The sequence below is a fragment of the Peromyscus maniculatus genome, chromosome 13 (genome assembly GCF_049852395.1).
Source record: "Peromyscus maniculatus bairdii isolate BWxNUB_F1_BW_parent chromosome 13, HU_Pman_BW_mat_3.1, whole genome shotgun sequence".
In the NCBI taxonomy this organism is placed as follows: domain Eukaryota; kingdom Metazoa; phylum Chordata; class Mammalia; order Rodentia; family Cricetidae; genus Peromyscus; species Peromyscus maniculatus.
The window spans coordinates 66853213-66861693 of NC_134864.1; the positions used below are offsets into that span (position 1 = coordinate 66853213).

The following is an 8481-nucleotide window of genomic DNA, read 5'->3' on the forward strand; positions in this document are numbered from 1 at the left end:
GTTAATGAGCATTGCCCAAGTGCAAATGTAGAGGAAGAAAACATGATTGCTAGTCAATGTGATGATTCATTTTCTATGTCACTTCATTTAAGATTTACCAGCAATTATCACATGAAATGCTACATTTTCCCTACACTGATCATTTATTTAATTTTGTTGTTACCATTAGTTAGTAAATTCACAAATTATGGACTTAAAAAGAACACAGTGACATGAATCTTGGAAAGATTTCAATTTTAAAATATAAAGAACGGATATACAGATAAATTTTGTTCTAAAATTTGCATCTGTAGTACAATAACATGGATGCAAATTTGAGTAGCTAGGAATAAAGGTTAGTTCAGAGTTTTAAATTATATGCTATTTGGAACAAGTAGAAATAATTAGTATATTGATTGTGGTATTGGTGATACAATACAATACATAGTTTAAAATGTCTCTAAGCACATTTCCCTATAAGGCAAGTCACATTAATATTCCAGATAATATTTTGAACAAATATTCTTTTGAGTTCAAGAAGACTGTACCTAATGCCATCTAAGCCAAATTTGTGTGGCTTGTTACCATTTCACTGAAGCAGTGACATGAAAGCCATAGGCATCTCTTCACAGCCATGTGATCAGTTTCTTTACATACTGTGTGCAGTTCTCTCAGAACCCACACAAAGAAAAGGTGAATCTGGGAAAATAGAGTGAGTGCTGAAAAGGTATAGTCAGGTGTCAGCAAAGAAGAGATTTAATGGACTTTAAATGTGCTGTTTTTATATTTGATGGGTATTTTAATTCCTTGTCAATATTACAATTATTAAAACATTATTTTGATGCCATGACTTATAAAAAGCCAAAATCATTATCTAAAACTATTAAATTACTTTTTAAACATTTATTTATATACATCTGCTCCCTCCTCTCCTCCCATTCCCTCCTCACCACCTCTCCTCTGCCATCCCCATCCACTTTTCCTCCATTTCTGTTCAGAAAATAGGAGGCCTCCCATGGATAAAAACAATACAAGGCATACCAAGTTACAGTAAGACTAAGTACATCCCCTTGAAGTAAGGCTGAGCACAGCCACCCAGTATGAGGAATAGGGTCCAAAAAAGCCAGCAAAAGAGTCAGAGGCAGCCCCTGCTCCCACTGTTAGGAGTGCCACAAGAACACCAAGTTACACAAGTGTAACATATATGCAGAGGGACTAGGTCAGTCCCATGCAGGCTCCCTGGTTAGCGATTCAGTCTCTGAGCTCCTATGAGCCCAGGTTAGTTGATTCTCTGGGTTCTCTTATGAGGTTCTTGTCTCCCCTGGTTCCAACAATCCTTCCTCCCTTTCTTCAGCAAGATTCCCAGAGCTCAGTCTAATGTTTGGCTGGGGGTCTCTGCATCTCCCCCTTTCTTTGAACTTTTTACAAAATGGAAAAATATTACTTGTATTAAAGGACAACTGTGAGAACTATGTGAGTTCATATACCAAATAACAGGCTGTAGTATAAAAGTAACAAAGCATGGGCAAGAGCCAGCTATCAATGTAAATATATTACATACATTAGATTATTTTCCAGTTTGTTTTATATCCTTGTATCCAGTCTTCCTGGATTTTGAGGGGTCAATTTACAGAGAATTGATTTCTAAAACATCTTACTGGGGCTAGAAAGATGACTCAGAAGTTAAGTGCACTAGATCCTCTTCTAGAAGAGGTGGACTCCATTCCCAGTACCCACATGGTAGCTCAGACCATCTGTAACTCCAGTTCTGGGTGATCTGGCATGCTCTTCTGGCTTCCTCAGGCACTGCACATATATGGTATGCATTCACACATGCAGGCAAGCACTCATGTACATACATTAAAAAACAAAAAGAATAAACATTTCTCTCTCTTTTGCTGCATATTTTCATCTCATCTAAACTGGGGTTCATTCTCATAATACTTTATTTTTATTGCTACTTATTTACAATAAGGAGAGATAAATAAATGTTATTCACCCCTGATAGGGTACCAACAAAGAATAGAAATTATTCTAGGTTGGTGAACATATGAGTCTATCGGAGTAACATGGGTGACTCAAAAGCAGTTTTTATCACTGAAAAATCCAACTGAAACATGGATAATGACACATAAAAGCTGTACAGCTGAAGTCCTGCCCTCAGCTGACTTTCTGACTCCTATATGTTGCAGCATTCCATGAGATTTGTGGAGCCGGCATTGGCAGGAGTGAGCAGATGGAATCATGTGTGAACACCCAGGACTTTCCCTTCTTCTGAAAAAACATAAAAGTTTTGTTACTGTCTTAGTTAGGGCTTCTGTTTCTGTGATGAAGCACCATGACCAAAGAGCAAGTTGGAGAAGAAAGTGTTTATTGAGCTTACAATTCCATACTGATGTTTATTACCAAAGGAAGTCATGACAGAAACTCAAGCAGGGCAGGAACCTGGAGGCAGGAGCTGATACAGAGTCCATGGAGGGGTACTGCTTACCAGCTTGCTTCACATGACTTGCTCAGCCTTCTTTCTTATCACCAGCCCAGGGATGACACTACCTGTAATGATCCAGGCCCTCCCCCACCAATTACTAATTAAGAAAATGCCTTACAGCCAGATCTTTTAGAGGCATTTCTCAACAGAGGGTCCTTCCTTTCTGATGACTTTGGCTTGTGTCATGTTGACACACAAAACCAGCCAGTACAGTTACCAAGATGAATCCATAGTGTTTTCTCTTATTCCATTACTAAGCCTGTAGGGAGAAGAATCAAAGACACTGTAGGTCACCAGAGCAACCTCTCCTTCTTGACAGTGATAGCCATGTCAGAACTACAAGAAACAGCTACACTGCAGCATTCTGCCATCCCCTTCAGCTGTATATTTCTCACATGTGTCATACCTAAAATCTATGCATTTAAAAGTCAGCCTACAATCAAAGATAAAATTACATTCATAGATTGTTCAAATAAAATGTATAATACTTTTGTAACATGTATGATATTTTCAAAATATAATACTGCATTGTTGTCTTGTTTTTCTTTTATTATTATCCATATTAAATTAAACAGTGTTGTATTTGTTCATTTTGTTATTATAAAAATACCCAATAAAGAAAGATAGGAGCAATAGATATATGCATTAATTATGATAATTATCATTTTATGGAAATGAGGATGAAAGAAATTTACTAATGAGAATTATTTAGTACAACACTGCATAAGAAAAAGAGTTTCTGGCATGGCTTTGAAGGAGAATAGCTTATCCTTTTAGGGAATAAGTTAGAAAATGTTTGCCTGAAGAAAGTTTGAATGAATGCCATACTAGACTCTCCCATGGAAAATACATTTTATTCATTTTTAATAGCAATTTTCTGTGTAGTATTCATCACTACTGACTTTACATAAAGGAAATTGGGGTCAATGTAGTTTCTATTAGTTTTCAAATTCTGTATAAGAAATTGAAACAAACTTAATGTCTTAAAACAATAATTAAAACAGAAAAAAGTAATGTTGGTCAAAAATCTTGTAAGGTTTTATCCTAGGTTTCTATCTGAGTGCCACAAAGCTGAGGTTCAGTTTTCTTCCAGGGTGTTGGTGGAACTCATTCTTGTTTTCCAGCACTGTAGACCTTCATTTTCCACTGTCAAGTTCAGGTCCTACAGGTCATAATAACTCTTGGTTGTGTGATCTTTGGTAATTTCAAACCAACAATGGCATTGTAAAGATTTCTCTGTGATTTGAGTTTTTAACTTTTTCTTTTGTAAAACCTCACAAGGAAATTTTGTCTTTTGATCATATTTTATGAGTAGTTTAGATTTCCTTGTGGGACAATTGGAATGATTTATCTTTCTTAGAGTCAACTGTGCCATATAACATACTTAAATCATAGTAATAATGTCTGTTCACTATAAGAAACAGTATTTACCTGATGTCTGTATATTTGGAAGGAAAATTTAAAATAACATGATCATATTTAATAGCATTTTTTATGTTTTTAAGAGAATAGCAGTCATATAATTAATATTACTATATTGAAAATAAGGTAAACTTTAACATCATTCATTATCTCGTGCCTTTATATACAGCAGTCCCAAATTATTATTGTGTTTCTTCTATCATAAAAGAACCTCAGTAAGTGATTATGGCAAATAAAATTGAAAACTAACATGCCAATAAACAAACAAAACAACATGATCAATAAGTCTCTGGTCATGACATAGAGGCATAGTAAAACACTCCTTGAAATAAAGAAATATAGGACATAGCCCTCACTCTGCAATGGGTTGACTTTGGACATGTTGTTGTATGTCCTCTAACTGTTAACCTTAGTTTTCTTATTTTAATAAATTAGGAAAATATTCTCAGCCCTATGGATTTTACTTTTATTATGATTGAGATACATATGAAGTAAATGAGAAACCAAGAAGCATATTGGTTTGGTATGAGATAATTATCTTCCTTAACTGTGGTGACATATTGTGTACCCTAGTCAACTTGCATTAGGATCAGAGAAGTAGAACAACCAGCCACTAGTTCTTACCTGTATGAAATCATTAGCCTAAAGAGAGTGAGTTCCTGTTTCTTCGCAACTTATATACCTTTCTCTGCCCACACATCACTTCCTGGGATTAAAGATGTGTGTGCTTCCCAGTACTGGGATTAAAAGTGTGTGCCACCACTGCCTGGCTCTGTTTCTAGTGTGGCCTTGAACTCACAGAGATCCAGATGGATCTCTGCCTCTGCAGTGATAGGCTTAAGGGTGTGTGCCACCATTGCCTGACCTCTATGTCTAATCTAGTGGCTGGCTCTGTCCTCTGATCCTCAGAGGACATAATATATCACCACAATTAACTGTTATAGAGTCATGATAATAAATAGAAGATTAAAGACAATGGTCAGAGGGAGAATTTCAACAACCAATTTAATTTCTGGGTTTTTTTTTTATTAATTCCGAACCATAAATTTTCCATATCATTTCTTCATAGATCTGGGACAGCTAGAATTAATTATTATAGTTCCCTTTAGTTTTCAAAGATTTCTCAGAATCAACATTATTCCATTAAATATGATTCACAGAGCCTAGCAGCCAACATAGTTGGAATTATTCCTGTGGACCATGGGCAATAATCTTGGACTCAACTTCAAAGAACTTGAGCCAAGGAAAACTTTTCATCAAAACTAAGAAGGCCAGATTTATTTTTCTAACTTAGTAGAGTTCTTAAGTACAAAACAAAGGATTTTTATCTCTACCAAGTGTCTGTTTAAACATAATTGTAAAGTATACTTTCTCAAATGAAAAGTTGTATATTTTAGAAAACATTTAAAGTAACAATGCAATGCACTTATTCAATTGATTACTAGATAGTATTGTGGGGTGAACAGAGAGTGCAGAGCTGGTCTAACCTGGCATTCTAATAGATAAGGAACTGATGTGCTCAGTTCATTTGTGGGTGGAGACCTCTAAATCCCAGGAACTCCTTTCATGTTTAATATTCATTTTTTTCCTATCATAGAACTGTGAAAAACATTTTGTGGTGGTCTGAACAAGAATTGTCCCCATAGGCTCAGAGATTTGAATGTTTGGTTATTAGGTAGTGGTAGTTTTTGGAAGGATTAGGAAGTGTAGCATTGTTGGAGAAAGTATGTCACTGGAGGTGGGCTTTGAAGTTTCAAAAGCCCATGTCAAGACCAGAGTTTCTCTCTGCCTATGGGTCAGATGCAGCTCTCAGCTACTTTTTCAGCACCATCCCTGCCTGCATGCCGCCATGCTCTTGCCATGATGATAATGGACTAAACCTCTGAAACTGTGATCAAGCCCCAATTAAATGATTTCTTTTATAATGGTTGCCATGATCATAGTGTTACTTCACAGTGATAGAACACTGACTAAGACAGAATTAAATTTCCCTTTTAGTTTGAAAATATTCTCCAATTTGTTGGGATTAAGGAACCCAAATATCAATCACTATTCACTTAGAAATTCTAAAATTGATCAATTAAACCAATTATCTTCATTGTCACCTACTCTTTGCGTTTAGCTATGACTTTTGGGAACGTCAGTAAGGTCCTATGAGATGGCGCAGCAGGTAAAGTTTGAGTTGCTCAAACTTGGCAACTGAGCTTCCTAACTGGACCCACGTAAGAAAACAGAAAGAAAATGGACTCTACAAAGCTTTCTTCTGACCTCTATGTGTGGTCTACATTACATATGTGACCCCCAACATATATGCACACAGTAACAGTTAACAAATAAAAATTTTACAAATATATCGATTAAATAAGCTCACCCTATACCCCCTGCAAAAGCATTTTTCAAATGTAGTTGCACACTGGAAACAAATAGACACTCGCATCTCACTTACAGAGAATTCTGTTTATCTCATTAAAATATGATCTACATTATAGACAAGGAATGATGGGCAACTAGGAATCTGAGAGTGGCAGGAACAGTCTCCCTGGGGAAGAAACTTCATCCCCTGCAATCACGTGGTCAGTCCTGGAATCTTACACACACAAGTAACAAGCTGAGTAGGTTGCATTGATGTATTTGGGTTATGAGTATACGCATGTGTACACACACACACACACACACACACACACACACACACACACCATCAACTAAAGAAAAGAAGGCCATGAATTTGAGGAAGCAAGGGAATAGGGAGTACACAGGAGGACTGTGGGGGGATAAAAGAGGAGGAGTAAAGTATGTAATTATATTAAAAATATAAAAATATGATCTAGATGATATTTCTAAGTAAAGTAAAGCAGAACACCACCCTGGTATTTCCTTTGCACAGTACTGTCATCTGCTGCGAAGTCTACACTGTAAGTAAAACTGATCAATTGGAATCCTGTTTTCAGAGATAAAATTCTATAATTTTATAATCTGCTGTATATTAAAATCCTTTTGCTAATACATCAGACCATTAAATGAAGAAGTATCATACTTTTATTCTTACTCAGAAATGTTTTATAAAGCATCCACTAAATGTCCAAACATTTGCTCAACACTGGTAATACACCTCTAAGAAACTCACATTATGTATCCTTAAGGAGCTCCCTGTCACACAGTAAGTATGCGGCACTGTCTATTGCTGTGACAAAATATCTCAAGTAAACAATGAGAAAGGAAAATGTATTGTTTGGGCTGAAGGTTTTAGGGTTTTCGTTGCTAGTTCCCTTGCTCTGGGGCCTATGATAAAGCATGACATGGTGGAAAAGTGGAAACGTGTTCATCTTCTGGTGTTTGTGTAGAAAGAACGTGAGGAATAGACCAGAAATAAGGTATATGTTTCAATAGCATAGAGTGTCATGGTTTATATATTCAATGCTAATTTGACAGGATCTGGAGTCACCTTGAGTTTAAATATTTGAGCATGTTTATGGGTTATCCTCTAGATTAAGTTCACTGAGGCAGGAAGGTTGTCTTACTTACCTTTCCATCACCCTGACAAAATACCATGGCCAAGGCAACTTATAAAGGAAAACATTTAATTGGGAATCATGATTCTAGAGGTTTACAGTCTTATGGTAGGAAACATGGCTGAAAGCAGGAAAGCATGGTGCTGTTGACAGGGCAGTAGCTGAGAGTTTACATCTGATCTACAAGCACAGACAGAAGAGAGAGAGAGAGAGAGAGAGAGAGAGAGAGAGAGAGAGAGAGAGAGAGAGAGAGAGAGAGAGAGGAGAACTAGTTGGGAATAAACAGTGCTGCAAGCTGCAAAAATATACAAAGTAGGATTTCAACTGATTATGACAAAGCTAATACCTGGAAGTAGCCAAGGGCCTTCCAGAGGTCAGGCTAAGGTTCAAGGAGGCTTGGTAATATTTGGCTTTTGATTATCAGCTGTTTCCTGCTATGAGTTTCTTGTGTGCTATTGTAGCTTTTCCATCATTTATTGGGCACCATTTCCCCTCTACTAAAGGAATATTTACATAACCTTGTGTGCTGACAGCTATGCACAGCCAGAACTTCAGTTCAAGCCTCCCTGTAGTTATCATCATTGGTAGCATCTGGCCAGGTCCATCCCCAGATGAAGGAAAGTACCTTATCAGAGATACTTCTGTACTCTTTAAGAACAGACTTAAGTGTCCAGACTAGCTGTTTGAGAAAGCCTGGTGGATGTGCCAATTAAGCTTAACTTCCTCCTTTCCCAATCTTACCTCTAGTTCCAGATCTCCCTTTAACTATCACCAGAGGCATCTACCTGTACACAGGTTGCCTAGCAACCGAGCACATTTTCCCCCACCCTGCAGAAAAAAAACGGCAGATAGCTTGGACAGATAGGAGCCACAGGAAAAAAGTTTTATTTTCACCCATTGACCTAGCAACTTACAGATTCTTAACATTTTCTACCAATCATGTTTAAGACTATAGTTGAGCACATAAGCTCCCTCTTCTTAGATATTAACCGAATTTAGCCTTTAGTTAATTCATTTCCCCATTAGTCACTTCCCTTTGGGGTTGCAAATGATAATTAACGGTTATTGTCCCCCTATGTGATT

General features: G+C 36.9%; 1 protein-coding gene across 1 annotated transcript in view; it reads right to left on the minus strand.

The window, feature by feature from the left end:
* The window catches only part of Col3a1 (collagen type III alpha 1 chain), a 93432-nt gene extending 85232 nt beyond the window's left edge, over positions 1-8200 (minus strand). The window contains exon 1 of the mRNA XM_006974839.3: positions 8140-8200. The gene's annotated coding sequence lies outside the window, so the exon portion shown is untranslated. The remainder of the gene's footprint in view (positions 1-8139) is intronic.
* Between the last annotated feature and the right edge of the window lie 281 nt (positions 8201-8481).